This window comes from Triticum urartu, chromosome 7, assembly GCF_003073215.2.
Source record: "Triticum urartu cultivar G1812 chromosome 7, Tu2.1, whole genome shotgun sequence".
NCBI classification, from domain to species: domain Eukaryota; kingdom Viridiplantae; phylum Streptophyta; class Magnoliopsida; order Poales; family Poaceae; genus Triticum; species Triticum urartu.
Genome location: NC_053028.1, coordinates 508,798,997 through 508,813,658, shown reverse-complemented (window position 1 = coordinate 508,813,658; position 14,662 = coordinate 508,798,997).

Genomic DNA, 14,662 nt, shown 5'->3' with positions numbered 1-14,662 from the left:
ACTATTTGATTGCATGTGATGTTTATCATGTTTTACATCTTATTTGCTTAGAACGACGGTAGCTTAAATAAGATGATCCCTCACTAAAATTTTAAGAAAGGTGTTCCCCCTAACTGTGCACCGTTACGATGGTTCGTTGTTTCGAAGCACCACGTGATGATCGGGTGTGATAGATTCTAACGTTCGAATACAACGGGTGTAAGCCAGATTTACACAGCAAAAACACTTAGGTTGACTTGACGAGCCTAGCATGTACAGACATGGCCTCGGAACACGGAAGACCGAAAGGTCGAGCATGAGTCGTATAGAAGATACGATCAACATGAAGATGTTCACCGATGTTGACTAGTCCGTCTCACGTGATGATCGGACACGGCCTAGTTGACTCAGATCATGTTTCACTTAGATGACTAGAGGGATGTCTATCTGAGTGGGAGTTCATTAGATGAACTCAATTATCATGAACATAGTCTAAATTGTCTTTGCAAATATGTTGTAGATAAATAGCTCATGTTGTAGCTCCCTGTTTCAATACGTTCCTAGAGAAAGACCAAGTTGAAAGATATTGTAAGCACTGATGCGGACTAGGTCCGTAGTCCGAGGAGTGTCCTCACTGCTACACAGAAGGCTTACGTCTTTGATGCACCGCTCGATGTGCAAACCCCTACAACGTCGTCTGTGGATGTTGTGAACACCTGATAGACACATCCTGATGACTACTTGATAGTTTAGTGCACCATACTTTACGGCTTAGAAACGGTATTCCAATGACGTTTTGAACGCCATAGAACATATGAGATGTTCCAAGAGCTGAAATTGGAATTTCAGGCTCATGCCCATGTTGAGAGGTGTGAGACCTCTGACAAGTTCTTTTGCCAACAAGATGGAGGAGAATAGCTCAGCTAGTGAGCATGTGCTCAGAATGTCTGGGTGCTACAATCACTTAAATCAAGTGGGAGTTAAACTTCCAGATAAGATAGTGATTGATAGAGTTCTCTAGCCACTATCACTAAGCTACTAGATCTTCGTGATGAACTATGACATGCAAGGGATGGAGTTGATCCCGGAGCTGTTCGCGGTGCTTAAGACCGCAAAAGGTAGAAATCAAGAAGGAGCATCAAGTGTTGATGGTTTAATAAGACCACTGGTTTCAAGAAGGGCAAGGGCTAGAAAGGAAAACTTCATGGATGGCAAACCAGTTGCCGCTCCAGTAAAGGAACCCAAGGTTGAACCCAAACCTGAGACTAAGTGCTTCTATTGTAAAGGGGACGGTCACTGGTAGCGGAATTACCCCAAATGCATGGTAGATAAGAAGGCTGGTAACTTCAACAAAGTATATACGTGTTATTAATGTGTACCTCACTAGTACTCCTAGTAGCACCTGGGTATTGGATACTGGTTCAGTTGCTATTATTGGTGACTTGAAGCAAAAGCTACGGACTAAACGGAGACTGGCTAAGGGCGAGGTGACGATGTGTGTTGGAAGTGTTTCCAAAGTTGATGAGATCACCATCGCACGCTCCATCTGCCTTCGGGATTAGTATTGAACCTAGATAAATGTTATCAGGTGTCTTCGTTGAGCATGAATATGATTAGATCATGTTCATTGCAATACGGTCATTCATGTAAGTTAGAGAATAATGGTTATTCTGTTTACATGAATGATACCTTTCATGGTCATGCACCCTATGTGAATGGTTCATTGAATCTCGGTCGTGGTAATACACATGTTCACGCCAAAAGATGTAGAGTTAATAATGATAGTACCACTTTCTCGTGGCACTGCCGCTTAGGTCATATTGGCGTAAGATGCATGAAGAAACTCCATGTCGATGGATGTTTGGAGTCACTTGATTTTGAATCGCTTGACACATGCGAGCCATGCCTCATGGGCAGGATGACTAAGACCCCGCTTTCAGGTACAATAAAACGGGCAAGTGACTTGTTGGAAATCATACATGCTGATGCGTGTGATCCAATGAGAATTGAAGCGTGCGGTGGATATCGCTATTTTCTCATCTTCACTGACGATTTGAGTAGATATAGGTATATTTACTTAATGAAGCACAAGTCTGAAACGTTTGAAGAGTTCAAGCGATTTCAGAGTGAAGTTAAGAATCATCATAACAATAAGATCATGTTCCTACGATCTGATCAAAAGGGGATTTTCTGAGTTATGAGTTTGGCAATCACTTAAGACATTGTGGAATTGTTTCACAGTTGAAGCCACCTGGAAACCCACAAGGTAATGGTGTGTCCGGACGTCGTAATCGAACCCTATGAGATATGGTGCGATCTATGATGTCTCTTACCAATCTACCGTTTTCATTTTAAGGTTATGCGTTAGAGACAGCTGCATTCACTTTAGATAGGACACCATATAAGTCTGTTGAGACGACGACGTATGAACATTGGTTTGGCAAGAAACCAAAGTTGTCGTTTCTTAATGTTTGGGGATGCGATGCTTAGGGCTTCAGCCGGAGAAGCTCGAACCCAAAGCGGACAAACACATCTTCATAGGATACCCAAGGGTGACAGTTGGGTATACCTTCTATCTCAGATCCGAGGGCAAATTGTTTGTCGCTAAGAACAGGTCCTTTCTCGAGAAGGAGTTCTCTCAAAGAATTGAGTGGGAGGAAGATAGAACTTGATGAGGTTGTCGAACCTTTACTTCAAGCAGAGAGTGATGCAACACAGAAAGATGTTTTCTGTGGCGCCTACGTCTGTTGAAGAGGAAGTAAATGATAGTGATCATGAAGCTTCGATCTGCTATCGAACCTCGTAGGTCGACAAGGATATGTACTACTCCTGAGTGGTACGGTAATCCTGTCTTAGATATCATGTTGTTAGACAACAATGAACCTACGAGCTATGGAGAAGCGATGGTGGGACCGTATTCTGACAAATGGTTAGAAGCCATGAAATCCGAGATAGGATCCATATATCAGAACAAAGTATGGACTTTGGTGGACTTACCCGTTGATCGGCAAGCCATTGAGATAAATGGATCTTTAAGAAGAAGACGGACGTGGGCGGTAATGTTACCGTCTATGAAGCTCGACTTGTGGGAAAGAAACTTTTCACAAGTTCAAGGAGTTGACTACGATGAGAATTTCTCATCCGTAGCGATGCTTAAGTCCGTCGGAATCATGTTAGCATTAGCTGTATTTTTCGATTATGAAATCTTACAGATGGATGTCAAAACAAGTTTTCTTACCAGTTTTTGTAAGAAAAGTTGTATGTGATACAATAAAAGGTTTTGTCGATCCTAAGGATGCTAAAAGGTATGCTGGCTCCAGCAATCCTTCTATGGACTAGAGCAAGCATCTCGGAATCGGAATATATGTTTTGATGGAGTGATCAAAGCTTTTAGGTTTATACAATGTTTGTTAGAAACTTGTATTTACAAGAAAGTGAGTGGGAGCACTACAACATTTCTGATAAGTATATGTGGATGACATATTGTAGATCCGAAATAATGTAGAATTTCTGAAAAGCATAAACGGTTGTTTGAAGAGTGTTTTTCAAAGGAAGACCTGGGTAAAGCTGCTTACAAATTGGGCATCAAGATCTATAGAGATAGATCAAGACGCCTGATGATACTTTCAAAGAATGCACACCTTGACATGTTTTTGAAGGAGTTCAAAATAGATCAGTCAAAGAAGGGGTTCTTGCCTGAATTGTAAGGTGTGAAGTTGAGTAAGACTCAAAGATTGACCACGGCAGAAGAAAGAGGAAGGACGAAGGTCGTCCCCTATGCTCTTGTCATAGGATCTATACGGTATGCCATGCTGAGTACCGCACCTGATGTGTGCCTTGCCACATGTCTGGCAAGAAGGTACAAAGGTGATCTAGGACTGGATCACCAGATAGCGGTCAAAATTATCCTTAGAGGAATAAAGAAATGTTTCTCGGTTATGGAGATGATAAAGAGTTCGGCGTAAAGAGTTACGTCGATGCAAGCTTAACACCTATCCGGATAGCTCTGAGTAGAGATACCGGATACGTATAATGGAGCAACAATTTGGAATAGCTCCAAGTGGAACGTGGCAGCAGCATCTACGATATAAAGTTTTGCGAAATACATAGGGATCTGAATATGGCAAGACCCGTTGACTACAACCTCTCTCACAAGCATAACATGATCAAACCCAGAACTCATTGAGTATTAATCACATAGTGATGTGAACTAGATTAGTGACTCTAGTAAACTCTTTGGATGTTGGTCACATGGCGATGTGACCTGTGAGTGTTAATCACATGACGATGTGAACTAGATTATTGACTCTAGTGCAAGTGGGAGACTGTTGGAAATATGCCCTAGAGGCAATAATAAATTGGTTATTATTATATTTCCTTGTTCATGATAATCGTTTATTATCCATGCTAGAATTGTATTGATAGGAAACTCAGATACATGTGTGGATACATAGACAACACCATGTCCCTAGTAAGCCTCTAGTTGACTAGCTCGTTGATCAATAGATGGTTACGATTTCCTGACCATGGACATTGGATGTCGTTGATAACGGGATCACATCATTAGGAGAATGATGTGATGGACAAGACCCAATCCTAAGCCTAGCACAAGATCGGTGTAGTTCGTTTGCTAAAGCTTTTCTAATGTCAAGTATCATTTCCTTAGACCATGAGATTGTGCAACTCCCGGATACCGTAGGAGTGCTTTGGGTGTGCCAAACGTCACAACGTAACTGGGTGGCTATAAAGGTACACTACAGGTATCTCTGAAAGTGTCTGTTGGGTTGGCACGAATCGAGACTGGGATTTGTCACTCCGTGTAACGGAGAGGTATCTCTGGGCCCACTCGGTAGGACATCATCATAATGTGCACAATGTGACCAAGGAGTTGATCACGGGATGATGTGTTACAGAACGAGTAAAGAGACTTGCCGGTAACGAGATTGAACAAGGTATCGGGATACCGACGATCGAATCTCGGGCAAGTATCGTACCGCTAGACAAAGGGAATTGTATACGGGATTGATTGAATCCTTGACATCGTGGTTCATCCGATGAGATCATCGTGGAATATGTGGGAGCCAACATGGGTATCCAGATCCCGCTGTTGGTTATTGATCGGAGAGTTGTCTCGGTCATGTCTGCATGGTTCCCGAACCCGTAGGGTCTACACACTTAAGGTTCGATGACGCTAGGGTTATAGGGAATAGATATACGTGGTTACCGAATGTTGTTCGGAGTCCCGGATGAGATCCCGGACGTCACGAGGAATTCTGGAATGGTCCGGAGGTAAATATTTATATATGGGAAGTCCTGTTTTGGTCGCCGGAAAAGTTTTGGGTTTTATCGGGTTTTATCCACCAAGTGGGGCCACCAGCCCCGGAGGGCTGCATGGGCCAAGTATGGGAGGGGACCAGCCCCAGGTGGGCTGGTGCGCCCCCCACCAGGGCCCAAGGCGAAGAGAGAAGGGAAAAGGGGGAAACCCTAGGCTCAGATGGGCCTAAGGCCCACCTAGTGGTGCGCCCCCCCTCTCACCCCCCTTGGCCGCCCCCTAGATGGGATCTAGGGCTGGCCGCTACCCCTAGGGGTGGAAACCTAGGTGGGGGCGCAGCCCCTCCCTTTCCCCTATACATAGTGGGGGTTTTGGGCTGCCAGAAACACGAGAACATCTCCTTCTTGGCGCAGCCCTACCCCTCTCCCTCCTCGTCTCTTGCGGTGCTTGGCGAAGCCCTGCTGGAGTACCACGCTCCTCCACCACCACCACGCCGTCGTGCTGCTGCTGGATGGAGTCTTCCGCAACCTCTCCTTCTCCCCTTGCTGGATCAAGGCGTAGGAGACGTCACCGGGCTGTACGTGTGTTGAACACGGAGGTGCCGTCCGTTCGGCACTAGGATCATTGGTGATTTGGATCACGACGAGTACGACTCCATCAACCCCGTTCACTTGAACGCTTCCGCATAGCGATCTACAAGGGTATATAGATGCACTCTCCTTCCCTCGTTGCTAGATTACTCCATAGATTGATCTTGGTGATGCGTAGAAAATTTTGAATTTCTGCTACGTTCCCCAACAGTGTGTGTGCTTAGGGTAAAGGAGGGATTTCTTCTGGCAGGGAAAAAAGAAAGAATAAACGGGAGGAGGCGAATAATAATAAATCTTGATGGGCGACGCTACGATAGTCGTCCGATCTAGTGTCCGTGTTCCATATGCCCACTCATTATTCCCGCAACAAATGCTCTGTTGCAGAAACAACACTTCTGCCGCTGGCTCCGACAGAGCTGCACCCCACGCGGCGCCACGGCCAACCCACCGCAAAATCTGCCCGCCGCTGGCGTGCGGGAGCTACTCCAGCGCATCATATTGTGTGTCAGATGGTTGGACCTGACACAAATTGAGCTCACCGACTGGCCCTACTTTGAGCACAGGCGCGGCCTCTACTCCGGCATGGCGGCGACGAGCTCCTACGCCGGAAACTCCTTTGCGATTTCTACAACTGGAGCTATGTTTCTGAAACACGCGTCATGTTGCAATTCTTGGCCGTGTACGCTCTAAGATCGTGTGCTTCTTCAACGCTTTCTGTAACCGGGCCTATGTTTCTGAAGCAGGACCCTTGTTGTAGAAAAAAAATCTTTGCTTTTTTTTTCTGAAACAAGACCTGTGTTGCAAAAACTTTCTAAAATTAGACCCTATTGTTGAAAAAACACTTCACCACCAGATAATTTTTTTTTATTTCTGAAACAAGGTGTTTGTTGTAAAAAGGATACACACCTGCTGCTTGTGCAGCCGTCAGCGACCTCAGATCCCGTCGTCATCGCCATCGCGGCTGGTCTGCTGCGGTTGCCTAGCCGCCGTCGACCACCCAGCTGCCGCCTCCGTCCCAACCGCATGGTGCTCCGCCTCCCCGCTGCTGGATCTAACCTCCACAGAGCCCCGCAACGAGCGCTCTGTTGCAGAAAGCGTTTCTAAAATAGCAGCTCAGCTGCAGAGCCGTGCGCGTGGGTACGGGTGCTATCGGCCGTTGGATCAAAAGACGATCCGACGGACACGGAGCCGACGGACGTGGGCTCGAAATCGACCGGCAGAAGGTAAGCTTTTCCCTAAATCTTTCCCTCCCTAATAATAAGGAAAACTCTTGGCTTCTACCGGCAGATCCCACGCGAGCATCCGCTGGCTCGTCCGTATGACATGTGTCCCCTGGGAGCGGTCTATTTTCTTTCTTTCGGTCAACCTGGCCACTGCTCATTGCTCGTTGCTCACTGCTCAATGCCCACTACGATGAGTTTCCGCAGCAAGGCCTCTGTTGCAGTAAAAACTGCAACAAGATCTCTATTTCAGAAAAAATAAATTTACAACGAGACCTTTGTTGCAAAAAAACTAAATTGCAACAAAACCTCAGTTGCAAAAAAAGAAACAAGACCTTTGTTGCAAAAAAAAAACTAAATTGCAACAAAACCTCTCTTCAAAAAAAATCTTGCAAAAATTTCTACAACATGACTCGTGTTGTAGAAATTTCTGGCAACATGACCTATGTTGCAATGATAAAAGGGTGACGCTAAGTCGCTTAATTGTCGGATCCGATGCAATTTCTTTTTTGAAACAAGGCCTCTGTTGCCAGAAAAACTGTAACAAAGCTTTTGTTGCAAAAACAATTATTTTGCAACAGGCCTCTATTGCAAAAAAAATCTGCAACTTGACTTTTTTGCAAAAATTTCCGTAACATGATCCGTGTTGCTGGAATTTTCCGCAACACCACTTGTATTGCAGTAATAGAGAATGACGCTCGGTCACTAAATTTGCCAGATCCCATGGCTCGCGAGGCGGAAAAGATCTGCCGGCCGACGCGTAGCGTTGCCCTAATAATAAAGCACAGATTGACTTTGTCGGGTTTATCGTCACAATACGTTTTGTTTCCGTGAATTTACGCTTTCAGTTTGAATTCAAAATATATACACGAGGTGGTACTAAAGCGTTGATTCACCGTTGTTCTCTTTTTTTACGGGCGCTTCTTTCAAAAACGGCCACCGTTGTTCTCTTTTTTTATGGGCGCTTCTTTCAAAAAATCTGCAACTTGACCTTTTTTGCAAAAAAATCCGTAACATGATCCGTGTTGCTGGAATTTTCCGCAACGCCACTTGTATTGCAGTAATAGAGAATGACGCTCAGTCACTAAATTTGCCTGATCCCACGGCTCGCGAGGCGGAAAAGATCCGCCAGCCGACGCGTAGCGTTTCCCTAATAATAAAGCACGGATTGACTTTGTCGGGTTTATCGTCACAATACGTTTTCTTTCCGTGAATTTACGCTTTCAGTTTGAATTCAAAATATATACACGAGGTGGTATTAAAGCGTTGATTCACCGTTGTTCTCTTTTTTTCGGGCGCTTCTTTCAAAAATGGCCACCGTTGTTCTCTTTTTTTACGGGCGCTTCTTTCAAAAACGGCCACACATCAAAAGTTGATATTTTGAGGATTCGAACGCAGGTTGCCAGAAAAGCGCATAGAGCAATCGACCAACTCAGCTAGCCCATCGTATGTTTAAAATAACAAGGGTTGCCCTCTTAGGGCCTGTTCGGAAGCTCTCCAGCTTCAGGAAATTCTCGTCTCCTGCTTCTCTCGCCAGCTTCCAGCTTCTCGCCAGGAGTAGCGTGTGTTCGGCAGGCTGTGGCCAGTTTCTCTCCACGCTGCATGGGCTGGTGTTGGGCTATAGGAAGATGGCCCGTTAGGGAACTTAGATGGTCACATGGGCTGCAGGCCCGGTTCGTTGTGGATGACCCTGATGCGTCCACGTCTGCTGCCTTGTTCGTGCGGGAGCTGGGGAGAAAACAGATCGAATCGGTACGCAACTTAGCGGTGGCATACCCACGTAATTTTGACGAACTTCACCTTCTCGTTTTTGTGAAGCGGGGCTTCCGCTGCTCCTCGTCTCCGCGGAAATTACACGGGCCGATTCTTGTCTCCGGGAAGCCAGCTTCGAGAAGCTGGGGCGTTCGGAGTGGCTTCACGTACCTGTTTTGGGAAGCTGGCCCATGGAGAAGATCCGAACGGGGCCTTAGTCTATCATGCCGGGAGGATTTTTGGGCCGCCAGGCCACATTAATCCGGCCCACCCAACCGAACAGGGCTAAGCTGGCCCACAGCCTGTTGCAAAAAAGTATTTGGTGGCGTCCTGAATCGAATTCTGAACCACGGTGTGTTATATTTAGACAGTTGATTCACCTTTTAAATAGTCCCATACCGTTTCCTTAAACTCAATCTTTGTAATTTATATACATCTAAGTGTTTTCTCGGTACCAAGGAGCCATCTCAGGAACCATTAAAAAAGGAAATAAGTCTTTCCATAATAAGAAAGGAAAGAGAGAAAAATAAAGAAGGAAAGATGAGGGATTTCATGTCTCTTGACAGAATAATAAGGAATAAAAGAGACAAAAATAAAGAAGGAAAGATGGCGGGGGATTTCATCTCTAGACAGAGAAAAAAAATGAAAAGTGGAAGTTGTCCCCCATAATAAGGTAAGGAAGGAAAATACAGAAAACTAAAAAAGGAAAGAGAGGGTCTCCAAATGGGATATAATGGCACTAAGGTCTTCGTGCATGGAATACCAATAGTAGCAATGGCATCAGGCAAGTTGAACTACTTTTTATATCTAAATTGTTGACGTCAAATTATACTCAAAAGCAAATTATGTTGGAATTGTTTAACATGCGCATAAAAAAATACTATGTCTAAATTACAATAAACATGACTCATTCTATATTGGTCATGTACAATATTTTTCTGAGAACAAAAGAAATCTTTGCTCTTATTTTTCTGCTTGACACGCTAGCGCCCGTCACAAACCATTCCAATGCTCCTAATAAAAATAATTTTGGTCACCAAAGCACAAGCAGTCGGACTCCCTGTTGTGTGCGACACAAACTCCGCACTTTACTTTGTTATATATATTAGCCACTGATGGAGGATCTTTGTACAATGCTTCTAATATCATTACCCTGCAAAAAATGCTTCTAATATCATTGCCCCGCAAAAAATGCTTCTAATATCATTGGACGCAATCACACAAATAGTGCTATGCTACCCAGTCCTAAACCTAGCCAACACTGGTTCATGGAAATCTTTGTTGCCTCCATAGTGAAGCTAGAATGTTGTACTAAGACTTTACTATTTTTATTATAGTGCGATATTTGGGGGGGTCACTAAGCAATGTCAACAAATACGTGAAGAGATACTCGCGACCATGTAGATATTTCTGTGATTTAAATTGCACACACCTACAGTACAATTACGAATTCCTTTCACGGTTATGTTTTTGCACAACACATCTTTTCAGTCGTGGGAGGAGGAGGAGGAGGAAGGGTCTTGAGCTATTGGGTTCAGGAAGTATGGTTTTTCTTCTTCCGTTGCAACGCACGGGCATTTCTGCTAGTAATAATAAAGCACAAATTGACTTTGTCGGGTTCACCGTCACAATACGCTTTCTTCTCGTGTCGTAATACGCTTTTACGATTCGTATGGACAAAATTGTAATATAAACGAGGTGGTACTAATTTGGGGATGTCCTATATACATATGAGAAAATGATTCATATACGTCGCAGGTTATTTGTAGCATCAACCAGCCTCCTCAAAGACCAACAACAACCCGTGAGAACGGTGGGGGCAAAAGGACGGGAACTATGGGCTGGTTGAGATGAGATTCTTGGTCGAAAGCCGCGACAGGAAGGACAGCCAGGGGCAAATTCGGCGCTAGAGACGGGCGGCCAGAGGATCTTGTGGCGGAGGTCGCCGGCGCTAGGGACAGCCGACCAGAGAACTCGGGGAAAGTTTCCTGGCAGGACGAACAGCTCGAAGGTCGCCGGTGCTAGGGATGGCCGGCCAGAACTCGGAGAAGGTTGCTGGCGGGGCGAAGAGCTCGCCGGCCGATGCCGCGACTAAAGGAGGTGAAGCCTGCGCTCGGGGTGAATGGCCAGACCAGACCTCGGGGAAGGTTGCTGGCTGGCAAATAGCTCGCCGGCCTACACCGCGGCTAAAAGGAGCCGAAGCAGACACTTGGGACGGTCGCCCAGATGTTGGGAGGTGCTGGCGGGGCGAAGACCTCTCGCGCCGGCCGACACCGCGGCTATAGGAGGCGAAGCCGTATGGGGGTCGTGCAGGTGGGGGGCAAAGAGCTTCCCGGCGCGAGCCTTAAGGAGGCGTCGTCTCTCCTGAGTGTGGCGGTGCGGAGGGAAGAGACGGGAGAGGGGTGAGGAGCTGCGCTGGGTGTGTGTGCGTGTGGCGGCGCAGAGGGAAGGAGGCGAAGAGAGTTGTGGCAATCGGGTTGGTTTAGAGGGAGCTAGCTGGGCCTGGTGGGCTGACAACCCACAAGTATAGGGGATCGCAACAGTTTTCGAGGGTAGAGTATTCAACCTAAATTTATTGATTCGACACAAGGGGAGCCAAAGAATATTCTCAAGCATTAACAGTTGAGTTGTCAATTCAAACGCACCTGAAAGACTTAATATCTGTAGCAAAGTAATATGGAAGTAGAGGTAACAGTGGCAAAAGTAACAGTATTGGTTTTGTAGTGATTGTACAAGTGGCAACGGAAAAGTAACTAAGTAAAGATCAATATGTGAAAAGCTTGCAGGCATTGGGTCAGTAATGGATAATTATGTCGGATGCGATTCCTCATGCAACAGTTATAACCTAGGGTGACACAGAACTAGCTCCAATTCATCAATGTAATGTAGGCATGTATTCCGAATATAGTCATACGTGCTTATGGAAAAGAACTTGCATGACATCTTTTGTCCTACCCTCCCGTGGCAGCGGGGTCCTATTGGAAACTAAGGGATATTAAGGCCTCCTTTTAATAGAGTACCGGACCAAATCATTGACACTTAGTGAATACATGAACTCCTCAAACTACGGTCATCACCGGTAAGTATCCCGATTATTGTCACTTCTGGGTTAACGGATCATAACACATAATAGGTGACTATAGACTCGCAAGATAGGATCAAGAACTCACATATATTCATGAAAACATAATAGGTTCAGATCTGAAATCATGGCACTCGGACCCTAGTGACAAGCATTAAGCATAGCAAAAGTCATAGCAACATCAATCTCAGAACATAATGGATGCTAGGGAACAAACTATAACAAAACTAACTCGATTACATGACAAAACTCATCCAACCCATCACCGTCTAGCAAGCCTACGATGGAATTATTCACGCACGACGGTGAGCATCATGAAATTGGTGATGGAGGAAGGTTGATGATGATGATGGCGATGGATTCCCCTCTCCGGAGCCCCGAACAGACTCCAGATCAGCCCTCCCAAGAGAGATTAGGGCTTGGCGGCGGCTCCGTATCGTAAAACGTGATGAATCCTTCTCCCTGATCCCCCCTGAACGTGAATATATGGAGTTGTAGTTGAGGTCGGTGGAGCGTCAGGGGGCCCACGAGGCAGGGGGCGCGCGCCCCCACCCTCATGGACAGGGTGTGGGCCCCCTGGCCTTGATTCTTTCGCCAGTATTTTTTATAAATTCCAAAAATATTCTCCTTTAATTTTCAGGTCATTCCGAGAACTTTTATTTCTGCACAAAAATAACACCATGGCAATTCTGCTGAAAACAGTGCCAGTCCGGATTAGTTCCATTCAAATCATGCAAGTTAGAGTCCAAAACAAGGGCAAAAGTGTATGGAAAAGTAGATACGATGGAGACGTATCAACTCCCCCAAGCTTAAACCTTTGCTTGTCCTCAAGCAATTCAGATATTAAACTGAAAGTGATAAAGAAAAACTTTTACAAACTCTGTTTGCTCTTGTTGTTGTAGATATGTAAAGCCAGCATTCAAGTTTTCAGCAAAGATTATGAACTAACCATATTCACAATAACATTTAGGTCTCATGTTTACTCATATCAATGGCATAATCAACTAGCGAGCAATAATAATAAATCTCGGATGACAACACTTCCTCAAAACAATCATAATATGATATAACAAGATGGTATCTCGCTAGCCCTTTCTGAGACCGCAAAACATAAATGAGAGCACCCCTGAAGATCAAGGGCTGACTGGAAATTGTAATTCATGGTAAAAGAGATCCATTCACAGTCATACTCAATGTAAACTAATAATAATACATGCAAATGACAGTGGTGCTCTCCAACTGGTGATTTTTAATAAGAGGATGCTGACTCTAACATAAAAGCAAATGGATAAGCCCTTCGCAGAGGGAAGCAGGGATTTGTAGACGTGCCAGAGCTCGATTTTGAAATAGAGATGAATAATATTTTGAGTGGTATACTTCCATTCTCAACATAACAACCGAGAGATCTTGATATCATCCATGCTACACACATTATAGGCGGTTCCCAAGCAGAATGGTAAAGTTTATACTCCCCCACCACCAACAAGCATCAATCCATGGCTTGCCTGAAACAACGGGTGCCTCCAACTAACAACAATCCCGGGGGAGTTTTGTTTGCAATTATTTTGATTTGGTTTGAGCATGGGACTGGGCATCCCGGTCACCAGCCATTTTCTCGTGAGTGAGGAGCGGAGTCCACTCCTCTTGAGAAAAACCACACATGGAAGATACAGACACCCCTAGTTGATACATGAGCTATTCGAGCATATAAAACAGAGTTTTTATTTGAAGGTTTAGAGTTTGGCACATACAAATTTACTTGGAACAGAAGGTAGATACCGCATATAGGAAGGTATTGTGGACTCATATGGGATAACTTTTGGGGTTTATGGAGTTGGATGCACAAGCAGTATTCCCGCTTAGTACAAGTGAAGGCTAGAAAGAGACTGGGAAGCGACCAGCTAGAGAGCGACAACAGTCATGAACATGCATTAAAATTAATCAACACTGAATGCCGCCATGAGTAGGATATAATTCACCATGAACATAAATATCATGGAGGCTATGTTGATTTTGTTTCAACTACATGCATGAACATGTGCCAAGTCAAGCCACTCGAATCGTTCAAAGGAGGATACCACCCTATCATACCACATCACAACCATTTTAATAGCATGTTGGCATGCAAGGTAAACCATTATAAACTCCTAGCAAATTAAGCATGACATGGGCAACTATAATCTCTAATTGTCATTGCAAACATGTTTCATTCATAATAGGCTGAATCAGGAATGATGAATTAATCATATTTACAAAAACAAGAGAGGTCGAGTTCATACTAGCTTTTCTCATCTCAATCAGTTCATCATATATCGTCAATATTGCCTTTCACTTGCATGACCGAATGGTGTGGATAATAATAATAGTGCACATGCATTGGACTAAGCTGAAATCTGCAAGCATTCAATTCAAGGGAGAAGACAAGGTAATGTGGGATCTTTGTTAGATCAACAATAATGCATATGAGAGCCACTTAACATTTTCATTATGGTCTTCTCCTCTCGACCCCTGCTACCTCTTGAGCACTGCGTTGGTTTTCGCTTGAAGAGGAAAGGGTGATGCAGAAAAGTAGCGTAAGTATTTCCCTCAGTTTTTTAGAACCAAGGTATCAATCCAGTAGGAGGCCACACGCAAGTCCCTCGTACCTACACAAACAAATAAGAACCTCGCAACCAACGCGATAAAGGGGTTGTTAATCCCTTCATGGTCACTTGCGAGAGTGAGGTCTGATAGAGATGATAAGATAATGTTTTTGGTATTTTTATGA